The sequence below is a fragment of the Sinohyriopsis cumingii genome, chromosome 9 (genome assembly GCF_028554795.1).
Source record: "Sinohyriopsis cumingii isolate HCF-2022 chromosome 9, ASM2855479v2, whole genome shotgun sequence".
In the NCBI taxonomy this organism is placed as follows: domain Eukaryota; kingdom Metazoa; phylum Mollusca; class Bivalvia; order Unionida; family Unionidae; genus Sinohyriopsis; species Sinohyriopsis cumingii.
This window is the reverse complement of record NC_142969.1, coordinates 115,501,809-115,521,237: the sequence shown is the minus strand read 5'-3', so window position 1 is coordinate 115,521,237 and position 19,429 is coordinate 115,501,809. Positions and strand designations below refer to the sequence as shown.

At 43.2% G+C, this 19,429-nt stretch overlaps 1 protein-coding gene across 2 annotated transcripts in view; it reads right to left on the bottom strand.

Moving 5' to 3' along the window:
- Positions 1–19,429, bottom strand: part of LOC149792513 (uncharacterized) — a 121,346-nt gene that overhangs the window by 76,838 nt on the left and 25,079 nt on the right. The gene's annotated exons all lie outside the window — the stretch shown is intronic.

The following is a 19,429-nucleotide window of genomic DNA, read 5'->3' as shown; positions in this document are numbered from 1 at the left end:
TGGAAGCTTGATTTAAAAGTTCAGCCAGATGTTGTTTAAGAGACAAGGAGACGGTTAGGAGTATTTTTTTTTTTTTTTTTTTTTTTTTTTTTCTTTTTTTTTTTCTTTTTTTTTTTTTTTTATTCATCAATTCCTTATTTATTTTGATTCCCTATCTTATTGGTTTGGAATGAAAACTTGTTTTTATGGTTGTTTGTATGTTATTATGGAGTCCTGTTTTAATTAATTCCTATTTTCCTATTTTAATTTTTTGTGGCCTTAATTGGTTTTTATTATTCGGGGTATGAACGGCTGTGTCAGTTTGTGAACCTACGAGACCTAGCAGGCCGTCATAATTCCCAAACAGTGATTTTGTAATATTCGTCCTTAACTGGTTTTTATTATTCGGGCTATGAACGGCTGTGTCAGTCTGTGAACCCACGAGACCGAGCCGGCCGTCATAATTCCCAAACAGTGATTTGTTATATTTTTAACTGGTCTTTGATTTACTTTCTTAGATTTTTTTGAGTAGATTGGATTCGTGTATAAAACGTATGATATTTTTGAATGTTAGATTAATATTGGGGTTTGTGTTCATCAAGAATTCTGGGTATGTTGTAGGGGATCCAATTTTATGCTGTTTAACTTTAAACTTAGCCCTTTCTTTTTCAAGTGTATGGCAGTTGTTAAAAATATTCTCTATGTCTTCTGGGACCCTGCAGTGGTAGCAGTTAGGGTTATGTGGTTGTGGTCCTATGTACTGTCCGAAGCTGTTAGCCAGCTTGGTTTTGCCCGTGAGTATTCTATTTATGAATTTTTGTTCACTGCCTTTTGTTTTGGGTGGTTTCCTATTTCTACATACTTCTTTAATGATGGTTTTTAGTTTCCTGCCTTGAGTGCTTGTGTTCCATAATTCCTGCCATTTATTATCAATGAGGGTTTTAGATATGCTATTGAGTTCGCATATGCTATAATCTAGGTTGATGTGAGTGGTTTCGTTTAGTTTTTGTTTAGCTGTTATATCTGCCATATCGTTACCTGGTATGTTAATATGGGATGGTATCCACATAAATTCTACTTGTAAGTTATTATTGTTCAGTATTTTTAACAATAAATTGGTTTGCCTAAGATAGTTTTCTCTTGATTTGGTGTTGTTATTAAGTATTGAGTTTATGACGCTTAGCGAGTCACTTATTATTACCGCTTGGGGTATTTTGTTCTCTTTGATCCATTTGAGTGCTTCAAGTATGGCCCAGAATTCAGCTGTGTATATAGAGCAGAGGTTAGGTAGTCTTCTTCCTACTTTAATGTTAAGTTCGGGGATTACGTAAGCTGCTGCTGTTCTGGGTGGTTCTGTAATTTTGGATCCATCAGTGTAAATCTTAATGTAGTTGCAATATTTTGAGTTGATTTCTTCTGTACAGATTGTGTTTAGTTTGAGATCCTGTTCGTTTTTATTGCCATATTTCGTAATGAGGGTGTTAACTGTGGGGTTGATATTTATCCATGGTTCTTTGTCATAGTGATTTGCAATTTCTGCTTGGAGTTTGTCTATAGGAAGTAAAGTAAGATGACGCATACATAAGCAATCACATTAACCCATGGTAACGGCTTTATGGAAAGCACCATTATAATGAGATCCAAACGCCATTGTAATGAGATCCTAACGCCATTGCAATGAGATCCATGCGCTAGTTTAATGAGATCTATACACTAGTTTAATAAGATCCATACGCTATTGTAATAAAATCCATACGTAATAGTAATAAGATCAATACGCTATTAGTAGTGAATGGGGATACTAGAGCGTCACTGGGACTTACCATTAAAAACACCCCTGGGAACATATAGCGTCAAGGGAAATTTAACATGGAGAAAAATCGTGGGAACATATAGCGTCAAGGGGATTTAACATGGACAAAAATTGTGGGACTGTTGAGCGTCAAGGGGAATTGAACATGGGAATAGGGACTGTATAGCGTCAAAGGAATTTAAACAGGGTGGGACTGTATAGAGTCAAGGGAAATTGAACATGGGATTTTTTTTTTTTTTTTAATTTTTAAAAAAAAGGGGGGGGGGCAATGGAAACTCATTCTCTTTTCGAGAAATGTGGGTGGCTATGAAAAGGGCCTTTGGGTTTATCTTAATATTAATATTAACACAGATGGCATCTTTCACATCTTCTTCTTCTTCTTAAATTCCTTCTAACTGCAGGTCCATACACAAGTACCCTCTTGAGACATCCTTGTCTTTCTATGTAAACTCTTCTCATCCATAGACTAGTATCTGTCCTATCAACAACAGTCCACTTGGACCAGACATACATGAGCATGTCCGTCCTAAACATCATTGAAGACACAAGGGTGGATGATTCGACTGTGGTCCACATCGTGAGGCGACGAGAACAGGTGAATCAATGCAGTGAACTGCGCTTATTTATAGGTAGAGGAAGGATTGAAACGGATTGAGTTCATTCACCAATCCGAACACGCGTTACAAAATTCAGTCAGCCCGCATCCAATCCGAAGAGAGCAGTCTGTGACGTCACGTGGTCTATATAGATTCGTTAGCGCTTGTGTGCAGTCAATCTATGCGACAGTGATTCAACATGACGGAAACTCAGAAAACGATCCATTGGGATGCACCAGCAGTGGAAACCACCCAAGGGAACCCGGACTTACTTTCAGAAGAGGTGAATTGTGATTTTGTGGATTTTCTTACCTCGCAAGAATTTGTTCCGGAACCTTCGTTACCTTCTTCATTACCGCAAGTGGAGAATTTTAGACAGAGACAGAAAGAAGAATTGGAGAAATTTATACAACGACAAAAGGAAGCGGAACAAGCTTTTCTCCTACAGCAACAGCAGCAAGAAGAAGAGGTAAGAAAAAAACAACAACAAGAAGAAGTAGCAGCAAAGAAACAAGAGGGTGAAAATCAAACGGTCACGGTACTGTTGGACATTTTAGCGGAGCTAAGGAGTCTGAAACAAATGTATCAGACTTCTTTATCACGACCGAAGAGAATACGACCTTCCCGAGCTAAACATGCCAACCCTGTGACTAAGCCTACCGTACCACCCTTAGTGATTTCAACCCAATCATCATCATCAGAAGTAGGCCTTGGCCGTGGCAAAGGCTTAAGGCAGTTAAAGTTGATTGCTTAAACTCACCCCTACACCATAAAAAGGCCCTTTTCAGGGCCACCCACATTTCTCGAAAAGAGATAGCCTTTCAATTTGCCAATAACTCAAAAAAAAAAACCCAACCCATTTTACCCTTATAGTACGTTTCTGTGTATGAGTGCGTGAGTGTAGCTTCTTATTTTAAAATCAAAACTCAAAGACACTTACCTTATATAATTAATTTATTCTTTTATCCATAGTTACAATCCAATTCACAATTCACAACAGATCACTTTAAAAGGTTCATTCACTTCTTCTGTCTCCTTGTTTAGTCTCTCTGTTTTTTAAATTAATTCACCGTCTCACTCTTTTCCTCTTCTTCCTCCTCGCTTTCTTCCCTTCTTCTTTTCTTCTCCCGTTTCTTTTTCTTCACCTGTCTGCTTTCTTCCTCTGAAAAATCCCTCTCTTCTTCCGAAGAATCCATCTCTTCTTCTGAAGAATCCCTCTTTTCTTCTGACTCCTCTTGTTTCTTTTTTGGGCAATCTGGAGACCAATGCCCTTTTTCTTGACAATAATAACAGGTATCTTGACTTCTGTCTTTTCTAGCCCCTTTTATTCTTTTTTGACGGTCTGGACACTCTGAAGACCAATGCCCTTTCTTCTGATAGATATAGCAAGTATCTTCACTTTTATCTCGAAAGGAAGGAGAGTAGTCCGTGGGCTGGTCTGAAGAGAATTTTCTAATGACCCCTCGCAAAGCACTGACGAAACGTTCGATTTGGCTAGTCTCTTCCATCGTTGTGCTCGGCTTGAGAGTCAAATGAATAGTGAAAGGACAAGACACACACCCTTTTATATACGCTGGTCTGCCATGGCTATAAATTAGTCTATGGTGTTTAAACTTGAGTCATTTGACGTTTTCACTCAAGATGAAACGATCCTATTCATTTGAGAAGAAAGAAGAAAGTAAGAGGCAGAAACGTGATCTATCGCCTCGTACCAGAGCTGAAGTCTTGGCACAAATTCATGCCAGTGATTTTGAAGAGGACATGAGTGAACCAGAATCCGAACCCTCTAAACAAAGTTCGCCACCCTTAGTCAACCCTGAAAAATACTATTCCATTCGAGAGACGGAAAAGCGCTCCTCTAGAAAATTTAGAACCACGGCTTACAAATACACGGTGAAGTTTAAAGATTTCAAGGCTGAAGTACCGTTAGAGAAAGCAGAAGGGTTCATCACTGGGGTATGGGATTCTTTGCTCACCGCACTCAAGCGACAATGTCAACCCAAAGAAGACGATCGCTTGAGACTTTCCATACAACACGACGGTTTGAAATCCTTTGTTTGGATCGAGTTTAGCACCCCTGCAGAATTGACCGCTTCCAAAGTCATGGACAAGATTCAACACGTGCAACAATCTAATGATCAGTTTGACATCACCGATGGAAAAGGAACACTGGACATGACCCACGTCTCTCCTCCTCAAAGGACTGGACGCAAAAAGATGTTATTGGTGAACGAGCTTCGCAGCATTAAGCGTAGCCTCGTCCAAATTCACAACCCTCAAGACCAGATGTGTTTAGCCCGAGCCATCGTGGTGGGACGAACCTATGCCAACAAGAACGACACGACAGAATGGAAAAGAGCCTGGAAAACTATTCAACAATCGGACCGAGCCAAACAACGAAACGAAGCAGAACTCCTGTTGCAACAAGCTGGCCTATCCAAAGACACCCTGTGGCATTCCTGAGATGCAAAAATTGCAAGATGTCCTAGCTCCACGCTACACCTTGAAAGTGCACCCTCAAGAAGTACTCGGACCTCTGTTGTTTCGAGGCCAAGACTTTAAGGACGGAAAATACATTCATGTCTATTATCACGATGACCATTTCGATACCATTACCACTATCACTGGATTCCTGGGATACGGTTATTACTGGGAGAAATGTGACCATGGTTATAATAATCGAGAGCAACACAAACATTGCGGATTGAAATGCTCAGGACGTTTGGCCTCTCCACCCTGTCTGAGCGAAGGACCAGTGCCTTGTTCAACTTGTCTGCGCACGTTTGTCAGCCCTACCTGTTACCAACAACATCTGAAGACGCAAGGTTCACAGCAGAAGTGTGCTTGTGAACTCCTGAGATTGTGCCCTACGTGTGGACAAGGCATACTTACCAATAGTACCAAGGCACACGTATGTCGAGGAAAAAAAAAATGTCACATTTGTCACCACATCGTGGACTTGGAACACCAATGCTACGTGCAAAAATACCAACCCCCACGAGAGAAAGAGGACGGTCACAAGAAGAAAAGCAATTTCATCTTTTTCGATTTCGAATGCATGCAAGAGACCGGCATTCACATTCCTAATTTCTGCGTGGCTCATCGAGCGTGCGAGAAGTGCATTCAAGAACCTATCTTCAGTCATTGCCCTCATTGCAGCAAGATTCCTGGAGGGCGTGAAAAAATCTTTCGGGGACCAAACACGTTAGCCGATTTTGCCCAATGGGTTTTAGACCCCATCGACAAGACGTGGAGCCAAGAGGACATCGAACGTTACGGAGATTGTCATCGTCATGCCACGGTGATGGCTCACAATTTCTCCGGATACGATGGACAGTTTCTTTTGAGATACTATACGGAACAAGGTACCGAGCGTCCTAAAGTGACTTTGAACGGAGCCAAAATCATTTTCATGCAAGTGGGATAAGTACAGTTTAAAGATTCGATGAGCTATTTGGCCATGCCTTTGAGCCGAATGCCTAAAACGTTTGGAATGACAGAAATGGCTAAAGGGTACTTTCCACACTTTTTCAATACGGAAGCCAATCAACACGCCGTTCTACCCCATTTACCTGAGGCTCACTATTACGACCCCGACAACATGCGTACCGAACAACGAGAAGCTTTCTACGCTTGGTACCATGCTCACGTCTCCGACCCTTTGGACTTTCAGGAAGAAATGTTACAATATTGTCGTTCCTACGTGGACATTTTACGACGTTGCTGTGGAAAATTTCGAGAACTGTTCATGGAACACGGAGGGGTCGATCCTTTGAAAGAAGCTTGCACCATTGCCAAAGTGTGTTCCTTAGTGTATCGACAACGATTCATGCCTGAAAACACCGTGGCTGTCATCAGTCCTCAAACGACCCACTATGTCAAACGTCAATACTCGGTCAAAGCCCTACGCTGTTTACATTACTTGTGCGACAAGGAAGACAAGTGGATTCAGCATGCCCGAAATGGAGGGGGCGAAAAAACCATCGGAACGTATTCGGTAGATGGCTGGGACTTAGAAAACCCAAAGATCGAGTACGAGTTTAACGTCTGCTTATTTCACGGATGTCCCGTCTGTTACCCTGATCGTAGCACTAAAAATCAGTTTTTACAACAAACCATGGAAGACTTGTACCAGGACACTTGTCAGCGACGCCTAAAGTTGGAACAGGAAGGATACCAAGTGGTGGAAATGTGGGAACACGAGTACGATCACCGTATGAAAACCGATCCCGAGTTTAAACGCCTCGTGGAAAGTTACCAGTTCATGGACCCGCTGAACCCGAGGGATAGTTTGTACGGAGGAAGGACCAATGCCACCTGTTTGCTGTACCAAGCCGACGAAGAGAAAGGAGAAGAAATCAAATACTTGGACGTGTGTTCGTTGTATCCCTACGTGTGCAAATATTGTCGCTTTCCTGTAGGGCACCCACAATTGCTGACGGAACACATCGACCTGAAGAACATTCGACAATACGAAGGTCTGATCAAGTGTAAAGTTTTGCCGCCCACGGACTTGTACCATCCCGTCTTACCTCACCATTGTCAAGGCAAACTGATGTTATTTTTGTGCCGTACTTGTGCCGAAACGTGCAACCAAGACCAACCTTGTCAGCACACCCAGGAAGAACGTGCCTTGACGGGGACCTGGGTCAGCGTAGAATTGTTCAAAGCTCTGGACATGGGATACCAGCTGTTAGAAGTGTACGAATTTGCCACTTTCCCAAGACATAACAATACCACAAGGGTGACCCCAGTCAGAAAGGCATTTTCGCCGACTACGTGGATGCCTTTTTGAAACTGAAACAAGAAGCCAGCGGCTATCCTTCCTGGTGTCACACGCCCGAAGACCAAATACAATTCAAAGATAAATACTATGAACAAGAAGGCATCACTTTAGACCACATCGAGAAAAACGAAGGCAGGCGATCGTTTGCCAAAGTGATGTTAAATTGCTTGTGGGGTAAAATGGCACATGGTCCGTGTTTACCCAAGACGGAATATTTGACAGAACCTTCCCGCTACTTCCAGATGATTCACGACAAAACGAAATACATGAAACACGTGGACGTCGTTCGAGAGAATTTGATCTTGGTCAATTACGAAGAAGATCTGGACTTTGTACAAGACGACCCTTTTAGAAATGTCATCATTGCGGCTTACGTGACACTCATGCTCGCTTAAAATTGTACGAAGCTTTTGAACTGTTAGGGGAACGCGTCCTGTACTTTGACACGGACAGTTGCATTTACATCCATCACCCCAGTCAACAGCACCCTAACATCGAAGAAGACCGTTTAGGAGCCTGGACAGACGAGCATCCCGACGACAAGATTCTAAGTTTCGTCAGTGGCGGTCCCAAAAATTACGGCTATGAATACCGGGACAAACAAGGAGAAGTGCACACGACGTGCAAAGTGAAAGGACTGACTCTGAATTATCGTACCAGTCGTGTGGTCAACTTTGGGGTATTGAAAGAAGCCTTGCAATCGGAAGAGGATGGAAACTTTAAAGTGACCACTCACCAACCGAACAAGATTGTAAGTTTACCCATTCACCACATCGTCAGTCGACCCTTGGCAAAAGTCTATCAAATCGTGTACCAGAAGCGAGTGCGACTTCCCAATCATTTCACCTTACCGTATGGACACGTCAGTATTGGTCTGTATATAAAAAGGAACCCTAGGCAAGATCGATAGTTCATTGTGACTACCAGGACCGAGCGAACAAGATGAATACTTTCAGAGAAACAGGATACAAGTTGTTTAGAAAGGCACAATTCAAGTGTGGGGCTTCTGAAGTGGAATGCAATTGTGAGCCTTGCGATGGGTACGATGCTGTACGTTGTGACCTTAGCGATGCCGTAAAGCATCATGGGAACTTTAGTGTCACTACCCCTATCATGGAAAGTGATGCTGTGCGTGTCAAACCTGAGGGATGCGAAAGCGATGCCGCTCGTCCTCTTGGACATTTTACTGGGTTTCGTTTTAAAGGGGAATGTTCACCTTCACGTCTACCCCCCTACGCATGTCATCCAGCCCTGAGCAAACTCCTGTTCCTGTCACCCAACCCTCATCGAAACGAACCTGTGAAAGACGAATATTCGTTTCCTGTGCGTTTGTCGGAATACTGCGACTTTGAAAATCGTCTTCATTCGTTCAAAGGAAAATGGCCTAAGTAACTGGGAGGACCGACCCCCGAAGAATTAGCCAGAGCCGGATTGTTCTACTTGGGCGAAGGAGATAAAGTCAAGTGCTTCAGTTGCGGTGTGTCACTTCACCACTGGGAACCGCAAGATTCGGCCTACGTAGAACATGCTCGATGGTCACCGAATTGTCATTACTTACCCTTAGTGGGACCGAAACATTGAAGTAACTTACCATAATCTGTTCATGGATACTTTACACGAGAACATTCATGCTTTGCCTGTGGAGTTGAGAGAACGCATTTACCGAGAGCTGGTCAAAATACAAGTGAAACGTAAAGAACAATTGCATCCGTTACGTCACCGGTGTTTGAACCACTGGTACCTGAATGCTATACAAGGACTGATTCAGTTGAAAGTGTTCCATTGGACAGACATTAATCAACGATCCCCTAGTTTTAAAAAGGATTGGTTTCCTCTGGATGATTCTATCTACTACATTGTAAACTTACTGCATCGAATTCCAGAGGAAGAGTTAACGAATTACTAACATCTTGTTCACAATGTCAACTTAGTGAAAGAGGAAACTTCTGAACGAATTGTAATGTGTAAAATAGTAACCAAACGATTTAAATTCGACACTGAAGTAAAACCATGTCTGTGCAAACGGTACATTTCTTGTGTCAGACCAAAGAGGATTTAGTATGACCTATTCATGGATACTTTGCTAGAGAACATTCGTGCCTTGCCTGTGGAGTTGAGAGGACGCATTTACCGAGAACTGATCAAAATACAAGTGAAACGGAAACTCAAAGTTATTGAACCGTTTTTAAATTATGCTCTGTTTCAAAGTACAAGAAGACTGATTATGAGTGGATATTACATCAGGCACAAAGGTAAACGAGGCTATTGGCCACCACCCAAGGATTCCAAAAACAGTGTATATACTTATGGATACTTTACAAGAGAACATTTTGGGCTTGCCTGAGGAGTTGAGAGAAAGTATTTACCGAGAGCTGGTGAAAATACAAGTCAAACGTAAAGAACAATTGCATCCGTTACGTCACCAGATCTTTAACCACTGGTACCTGAATGGTATAAGAGAACTGATTCATCAGAAATTGTTTCAGTGGTCAGATTCTAGATTTCCTACTGGAGAACGAAAATGTCTGGGTAGAATGTACGTGTATTACTTCCGAAAAAAAGAGAGCATAAAAACAGGAATCCATGCCACGGCTTATGTCACAAGTGATTGAACAGATTCCGTGGAAGGAACTCAATGACCATATTCAAACCGTGGATCATTATCATCGATTATTAGAAGAACTGTATCCATTCAATTGGGGTCGACAGTGGTGTGTGTCTTAGTGACTTGTTTTCTGGGATTTCGTTTACCAGCCGATTCTTTGTGGACTCTTTAGGATCAGTACTTACCACATCCCCCATGGCCTTAAATGGTCACGAAAAACTCCTTTTGCTCAAAGCCTTGCGTTTTCATCTGGATACTTCTCGACCTCAACAGGAAAAAAAGATTCGTCAACTTTTAGCTACCCAAGACGTGTATGACGATGTTTGTGTCGCTTGTGACTTACACCCCCACTGGACAGATGTTCGTGACTGTAAAAAGAGGGGTTTTGAGGCTTGGACCCAAGAACTGTAAGAACATTACACACTGTCCCTAGGACATCTTGGTTACCCAAAACATGTTGTACAGAGACTTGTTTAGTTTGCACTTTGATCGTTCTGATGTGTTTTTTTATTCCTGTACATCACTATTTGGGTTTTATGTATTTTTGTCTTCCGTGTTGTTCATATTTGAAACATTCAATAAACGTGTTCTGAAAAAAGTATATAAACTCTTGTCTTGTTTGTTTTTTCGTGTCACAAGTGACATTTCTCACACTATGGCTACCTCTGCTGTCTCTGCTCCCTCTTCCTCCACTGTCAAAGTCATCGACGATCACTTAGATCGTGCCAGTTGGGAGGCTTTGTATCTTCGCCATCCCTTTAACATGCTCATTGCTGGACCTAGCGGTTCAGGCAAAACCGAATTCGTTAAACGTTTGATCGAACATAAACATCATTTGATCGATCGGCCACCTCATCGCATCGTGTGGTGTCACAAAGAGTGGCAATCGGCGCAGAGCCTCTTGCGAGAAAGTCAAGGCGATTCCATCGTGTTTGTGGAAGGCATTCCTAAAGAAGACGACGGCATCGTCTCTGACTCCCGTCTAACCCATTTGGTCATTTTCGACGACATGTTAGGAGAAGACGAAGAAGAAATTAAACTGTGGTTCACACGCAAAGGGCATCACCATAATGCCAGTGTCGTTTACATCACCCAAAATTTGTTTCAACAAAGTAAAGCCCATCGCACCATCAGTCTCAATGCGCATTACGTGATCTTGTTTAAAAGCCCTCGAGATAAATCGCAAGTGCAAGTCTTAGCCAAACAGTTAGGAACGCCTTGGCTGACTCAGGCGTACGACGATGCCACTCAAACTCCACACGCCTATTTACTCGTCGATTTGAAACCTACGACCCCCGATGATTTGCGATTTCGTACCCACTTGATTTACCACTGGTGTCAAGACGGAGGGCCTGTCCTATACACGTCTCCGTCTTCGAATTAATTTCACTCCACAAAAAAAATCTATAAAAACCTCAGACCCTCTTCGTCTGTCTCACACAGTGTGAACATGACGTCCCTTCAGTCGCATCTTCCCGTCAAATTGATACGTGCCTTGTATGGCATCAGTCGAGAAAAATATCCACAAATACGAGCTCGTGTCTTAGAAGCTAGTCTCAAAGAAGTCTTACGATGGCTCACGGTGACGGCACGTCAAATACTCCATGGAATCATTCAGATTCCTCATCAAACCAAACGCTTTTTTGATCGAAACAAATTCGCTTTGGTCCAACTGGCCGATCCCCGCATCGACACTCAAACCAAAAAAAAAATCATTTTGAAACCTGGAGGGAGCGGTACTCTAGGAGGGGTCATCATTCGCTCTTTCTTAAGATGGGATCCTAATGCCCCCAAACTTCTCCCCAAGAAAAAAGTCAAACGAAGCTCCAAGAAGAAGAAGAAGAAAAAGACCAGGTCCCCAAGGAGAACTTCTCCAGTGGCGGGACCCTCCTCTTACCAGACACCACCCCGAAAAAGAAAAGAAGCCCCCAGAAAAAGAAACAGAGAAAAAGTCCCCAGAAAAAGAAAAGCCCCCAGAAGAAAACAAGTCGCAAAAGAGGCACTTCTTCTTCGGCCAGGACGCAACCTTACACTCGCAAACCACGACCTGCCACGGCAGTGACTGCGTCTCCGGCAGCCTCACGTTCATCCACTTCTCCGTTGATGACACCAAGAACTGAAGAGTACTTGGAGACGTTGATCACACCAAGAACTTCTCCGTTGATGACCCCAAAAAGAACTTCCCCAGTGGCAGGACACTCCAATTTAGTGGCAGTGGCTGCTGCTCACAAAGTACCTTCTCCCAAAATCAAAGTCCATGAAAGATCGGGCATGTTACAAAGTTTACTGGATTTGTCCAAGCAAGAACTGGCTCGATTTAGTCCGTTGCGAACCCCTGCACGACGTGTCATGCCTGTCCTCAAACTGATACGACGTAAAGACAATCAGTGGCGACGCGTTCCAGTATAAAAAAGGCCTGTGACCAAGTCGGGGGTATCAGTGTTTTTTGGTGCTCCTGAAGACTCAAAGATGTCACCCTCCAGAAAACCCCAAGGAAAGAAAAGGAAAGGACTACCACCACATTTAGTCAAACATGGGGACATGTTATCTGTCCTGTCCAAAGCTTCTCCACCTCTACGAAAAAAACTCATTCAGTCGGCCTCCAAAGAGGTCATCGATACCGTGTGCGAATGTTGTTTGAACGTCTTGAAAGGCACGATCCCTTTGTCCAAACACCAGAAACAATGCTTAGGCAAACATCGTCAAGTTCTTCGCCAAATGGTTCAAAAGCAAATTCCCATTCGTCAAAAGAAGAAGATGTTGGTCCAACGTGGAAGAAATGAAAGCTTGCGTTAAAAAGATGATGTCCACTCCTCCTTCGACAGAAGTGAAAAAGAAAGAAGGGAAACCAGAAGCGAAAAAAGAAAAGAAAACCAAAGCCATTCCATTACCACCTCCACCACCACTACCTACGACTTCTACTCCTGTAGCCCATCGGACACGTAAATCCGTTCCCAAACCACCCTTTCGACCCACCCAAAGTAGCATCACCGAAGAGTGGGTGACTTATTAACACACAAAAAATGGAAAAAGTCTTAGCCAGCATTTACTACGATCCCTCGCATCCTGCAGGTTACGCAGGAGTTCAAAAATTGTATCGTGCTGCCAAAACTCGACTGAAAAGTCTCCGTTTACCTCAAGTGCAACGATGGTTACAAGAACAATCTACCTACACTTTACACAAACCCATTCGACGCAAGTTTGCCAGAAGTCGCACCCGAGTGGAAGGCATCGATCATCAATGGCAAGCCGATTTAGCCGATGTCTCTCATTTGGCCAGCTACAATCGCGCCTACAAATATTTGTTTTGTGTCATCGACGTCTTTTCCAAATTTGCCTGGGTCGTGCCCTTGACTTCCAAATCGAGCAGCGAGTTAGTGCGAGCCCTGCAGCGGGTGTTGAAACAAAGCGGTCGTCACCCTCTTCGATGGCAAACGGACAAAGGCACCGTATTTCTGAACCTAGCTTTCCAAAAAGAATTAAAGAAACGTGACATTCATTTTTTTACCACCGAGAATCCCGAAACCAAAGCCAGCATCGTGGAACGTTTTCAACGCACTTTGAAAGAACGCATGTGGAAATATTTTACGCATCACCACACTCTGAAGTACATCGACATCTTACCGCATCTGGTTCAAGCGTACAACCAATCTTACCATCGAAGCATCGGACGTGACCCGCAAGAAGTGACTCCCGACAACGAAGTGCTGGTGTGTGAGCGTCTGTTTGGTACGTCCCCGACGAGGGCTGTCCCCAAGAAAAGTGGAGAGTTGGCCGTAGGAGATTGGGTACGCACTGGAAAAACCAAACGCACTTTCGACAAAGGTTACTTACCTAACTGGACGACCGAATTGTTTCGCGTCACTTGACGAGTGCATGGCCGTCATCCTACCGTCTATAAATTGGAAGACATGAACGGAGAAGTGCTCAAAGGAACGTTTTATTTGCCCGAGTTACAACGTGTCACCAAAAAAGAAGACGACGTGTACGACATCGAAAGCATTCTCGAACGCAGAACCCGTAAAGTGGGCAAACGACGTGTCAAAGAAGTCAAAGTACGTTGGAAAGGATATCCACCCAGTTTTGATTCTTGGATCGACGCTTCGCAAGTCATCGACTATAAAAAGAAGTGACCATCATGCCTTTTCACACAGACGCAGCTACGTCGACCACTCCTTCAACTAGTACTTCTGTGCAAGATTTAGAAAAACAACCCTTGTGGGTGTGGTGTGGAGAACGTGTGCCTAAAACGCAAATCGTCTTTTTCTGCCAAATCTTCGTGGTGTATTGTGTCATCGGAGCAACCATCGCCAATTTGAGTTTGCAACAAGGAGACAAACAATTGTGGACCATTTTATTGAGCAGTTGCATCGGTTACCTGCTTCCCAATCCCTCCCTGAAATTCTCCTCGAACGGGAACCACGGGAACCTTGTGTCCAGTGCCAGTGCCAGTCACCACTCGAATAACAACAACAACCCCATTTTGAGAGGAGACACACCTCTGACGTCCAGTAACCCCTCGGACAGCCACAGAACTCTGGAATTATGAGTCACCAAAGCCAATTTTACTTAACCTTACCCAGTGACAGTTCCACGGAGGTGTTTCCCAAGAACACGTTGTGCTGTTACACGGCCAAATTACCTCAAGCCATCCAGTTATATCACGAAGCCCATTGGGAAGTGGCTTTAGTGGAAATGATTCACCCAACACAAATCCAAAACATCACTGAAACTCAAAACCTTTTTGAGGTGGAAATCATGAGCGAACAATTGCAACAAGCCATAAATGGCATCGGGATTCCAGGGATGACAAGACCATCGAACAATCCACCCTTCAATATCTACACCTTGAAAATTCCGGCAGAGTTTTATTTTAGTGGCCAACATTTGGTGGACACCATTGCTTCCAGGTTCGAGTTAGCCTTTGGCAAAGCACTGAACAAAATCAAAAAAGTGTCACCCTGGACTACCATAAAGTGGCTCGTCGTCTCATGATCAAATTTCAAGATACTCAAACGTTGTCCCTCAGGTTCAATGGTAGTTTCTTTGAAATTTTGGGTGGACTTGCAGAAATGGTCGCAAACAATTGGAGCCCCAAGATCAACAATAATATGGATTTTTACAGAGCTTTTAAAAACCCGGTAGAACTGAACCAAGGACTGAATTTGATGTTTGTGTATTCCGATGTGGTGGAGTACAACGTGGTGGGACACACCTCTGTGCCGTTACTGCGTGTCATTCCTTTCAAAGTGGATAGTACCACAACCAGTGACAAGGAAAGGTGGAAGCACTTACCACGTCCACCGGGAATTTGTACATCCTCACTATTTGCCTGTCAGTAAGTCTTATTTCGACACGGTCAACATTGCTATAAAAAGAGATTTTGGACAAAATATTCCATTCACCAAAGGAAAAGTCAAGTTTAAACTCCATTTTCGAAAACGGTTTTCTCACGATTCGTAAGTCATGTATCCAGTGTACCGAGGGGTTGCACGACAGCGAGGACACGGTTTAGGAGATATGTTAAAATCCGCCTTTCGTTCGGTGGCTCCGGTGTTGAAACCGATGGTGACACGAGGATTGCACGCCTTGAAAGACGCGGCACTGACACAAGGCAAAGAATTTCTCCAAAATGTCATCGTCGACAAACAAAACCCTAAAGAAGCTTTCATGAGGGCAGGCAAAAATGTCTTGCTGCAAACGGGCAAAGACCTTTTGGCCCGCCGAGAAACACCTATAAATGCCATACACGTTACCGAGTCAGGCATTCAGCAAGGACAAGGCAGAAAGAGACGACGAAGAAAACATCCTTTCACCACACTTCACACGTCTAAAGCGAGAAAGGCCAAGAAAAGAAGAACCGTTCGATACTTAGACGTTTTCGATTATTGAGAAAGAGCAACAAAAAAATGATGCACCGAGAGTCTTGCGCTTGTTCCAAGTCGGAACTGGATCTGTTTGCCATGCCCCCCACCATGATGACCATGCAAGAATCCCAATGGGTAGAATTTCAACCCGTCTCCTCATTGACCGATTCCGCTCCCATCGAGTTTGAAATCAAAGGACAGCCCGAAGATTACATCGATCTGAATAGCAGTTACTTGTACTTGAAAGTCAAAGTTGTAGATAAGAATGGAGGTGATATAGACAGTGAGCCAGTAGCTCCCGTCAACAATTTCATGCATTCCCTGTTTAGCGGAGTGGACTTGTACTTGAATAACAAACTAGTCAGTAGCAGCATGGATACTTACCCTTATCGTGCCTACCTGGAAAATCTCTTGACGTACGGAATAGACGCCAAGGACACTCATCTCGATGCCTGTGTTGTATGGGAAGCTGACGATGGAGGCCAGTTTGAATTATTCGAAACTGATACAAAGAAAGACCACAATGAGGGATTTGTAGAACGAAGAAAGAAAATTGATGAAAGTCATAGTTTAGAACTGATGGAACGTTTGCATTTGGACATGTGGTTGCAAGAGAAATATTTGTTGAACGGGGTGGATGTCCGCCTGAGACTGAATCGGAGCAGTACCGCTTTCCATTTATTGGCTGATACTGACGAAAATTACAAAACCAAAATCCAAGAAGCCAGACTCTACGTACGCCGTGTGGAAGTGTTACCTGAAGTAGGTAACGACATTAGTCAGACGTTGAGCAGAACGACCGCCAAGTATCCCATACGACGCGTGGAAGTGAAAACGTTCACCATTCCTGCTGGACAGCGATCCATGATCGAAGATCATCTGTTCCAAGGACAGCTACCCAAACGTTTGATCCTTGGTATGGTCGAGAATGAAGCTTTCAACGGAGCTATCAATAAAAATCCTTTCTACTTTCGACACTTTGGCGTGTCCAAGATCGAAGTCAGTCGCGATGGCAAGACCTTGTGTAGCAGACCTTTCGAGCCTAACTTTGACAAGAAGAATTACTTGAGATCGTACTTATCCCTCTACGAAGCCACCGGACAGTTAGGAACCAATACCAGTCACGGCATTACGTACGAGGATTATGCAGGAGGCTACGCTTTCTGGGCTTTCGATTTCACTCCAGACCAAGGCAGCGACGAGGGACATTTCCACCCTATAAAATCCGGCCAGATTCGTGTGGAAATTCAGTTTGCAAAACGAGACCCTGATGTAACGGTGAACGTCATCCTGTATGCAGAATTCGATAATACCATAGAAATCAACAGTTTGAGAGAAGTCATTCTAGACTATTAGAAGCCATGGAAGACTGTTATCCCTCTTTACCTAGTGGAGAAACTTTGGAGATGGAATGGGAGGAGACCGTGGAAAAAGAAGAAGTGATCATGATGAAGTCAAGATGGCCAGAACAAGAAGCCCATTTAGTCTCCTGTTTTGCCAAACACTTGGTCGAAAAAATGACGGAATTGATCAAGAAAGAGTGCTATGGATGTCAAAACGATCATCCCAGTCAAATTCAACACGACAAATGCCTGATGTTGAGTCAAGAAGAAAAATTGGACGAGTATCTGGACGAGGCTTGGAGTCTCATCTCGGACGAAGACGTGTTACACTAGTGGTATAAAGACTTGCGTGAACATTCTTGTCCACCATTAACCACTCAAGAGATCGATCGTATCGAAGCTCTCCTGAATCAGAGTGAGGAGACGAAACGAAGAAACGGTTACTTGTCAGACATTTTCAAGCAAAAAGTCAGGATCGAATTGACAACTTATTATTACCTGTGAAGAAGAAGAAAACAAAAACACAAAACAATGGATACCTGGGAACTTTATTACCTTTTGAACCACAGTACGTATACGGCTTCTTGGAATCCTGTCGTCTGTGCTAAAGATGAACTCCCTCATCGCAAACCTCAAGACCATCAAGCTTACGTGATCAACACGGACGACAGTCATCTCCCAGGAACCCACTGGGTAGCCGTTTACTTTCCTCAAGAAGGATGTGTGGAATATTTCGATTCGTACGGATTGCCCCCTTTGGAAGACGATATCATCGACTTTATGAGAAGAAATGCTCAAACCACCCGATTCAATAATGTGAAATTACAAGGCACAGATTCCTTGGTGTGTGGACAGTACTGTGTGTATTTTCTGCATCATCGCAGCCTGGGTTATTCCTTAGAACATTTAGTGACTCATTTTGATCCTCGTTCTTCTTCTGGAAACGATGTGAAAGTAGATCGATGGCTTTGTGACCATTATGCTTATCTTTTGTCTCAAGATAGGAAACGTAGTGTCCATCAATAGCCTAATGACTTCCAACAGTGTAAATCACAATTTCATTCACAACGTTGTCAGCCCTGTTTAAAGGAGAGTGTGAATTGAAAAAAATGTTTGTGATTAGAAAAAATGTTTGATGTTATAGGGTTGGATTATTGTTAAAAAATGTTAGAGTTGTTGGTTAGTGTTAAGTGATTTTTGAATAAAAAATGTTGTGTTTTGAAAAAAAAATGCCTTTGTCTTTTGTTTGACTATAAGAATGTTTGATTCATGCTCTTTAATTTCTTACTATCCCTCTCATGACACTCATTGAAGGTTGCGGCTCGAAAACCGTAGAGGGATGTTTTCCTTCACGTCCGCGCTTTGACTTTAAGAACCGAGGAAGTTTCCAGTCTAACCATCCATTGTCGACTCATCCTCCTACGAAGATGTGCTCCAAACTAGCTAAGCTAAACGAAGCCTACGTGAATTTGCACAGGGTCAGACACAGTCTGATACCGAAACCAGAAGAGATAGAGAATGTGAGAATGTTAAAAGTCACTGAAGACCTGATAGAAGAGCTCTTCAGAGAAGAAGTGAACAGGGAGAAAGAAGAATGGACAGAAAAGTACAGACTTCAGAGACAGCAGCAGCAGCAACAGCAACAACAACAACAACAACAGCAGCAGCAGCAGCAGCAACCTGAACCTGACAGGGGCTTTGTCGATTGTCGTATCGACACCAAAGAGTTCTTGTTCTCTTTCCGAAGAAGCAGACCTATCGCCAGAAAGTCTATCCTCAGAGGACATCGCATTCTTAGAAACTTAAAGATTGCCATAGCAAACAAAAAAAACCAGCCCTTTTCAGGGCTACCCCAATACTCTAGAAAAGAAATAACCATCGATTTGCCAATGTGTGTAGGTAGAGTAGTGTGAATATAAACACTGACTCTTTTTTTAATAGTGTGAGTGTATGTGTTTGTGTGTTTGTGTTTGTAACTGTTCACGTACGTTGGTGTGGATATTCGATTAAGATGATGTTTTTTTGGTGTTTGAGGTGTGGGGAGAGTAGATTTGGGGTTGGATTGCTTTGTGTATGTGAATAGTATATTGAAGTGATTAATGAAAAATTTTTTAGAATAGGAATGGGAAGTATAAAAAAGTGAGTGATTGTTTCTTTTAGGTCCGCGCGTTGTTTTTGGTCATGATCTAGGTAAGATCAATTTTATGTTTTTAGGGGGATGTTTTCCTTCACGTCCGCACTTTTAGTATAAATTGAAACTCGTTCGGCAGTCCAGCTACCCTTGTTGATTGATCAACACCAGAATGAACACCAGACTAGCGAAACTGTTGGAACTTCATGTACATCTGGAATATGCCAGGCGCCTGTTGAACAAACTGGCCGCGGAGGCCATTGTCGAAGAGGGAAGGATGAGAGAGGAGGAGGAAAGAAGAAACAAAGA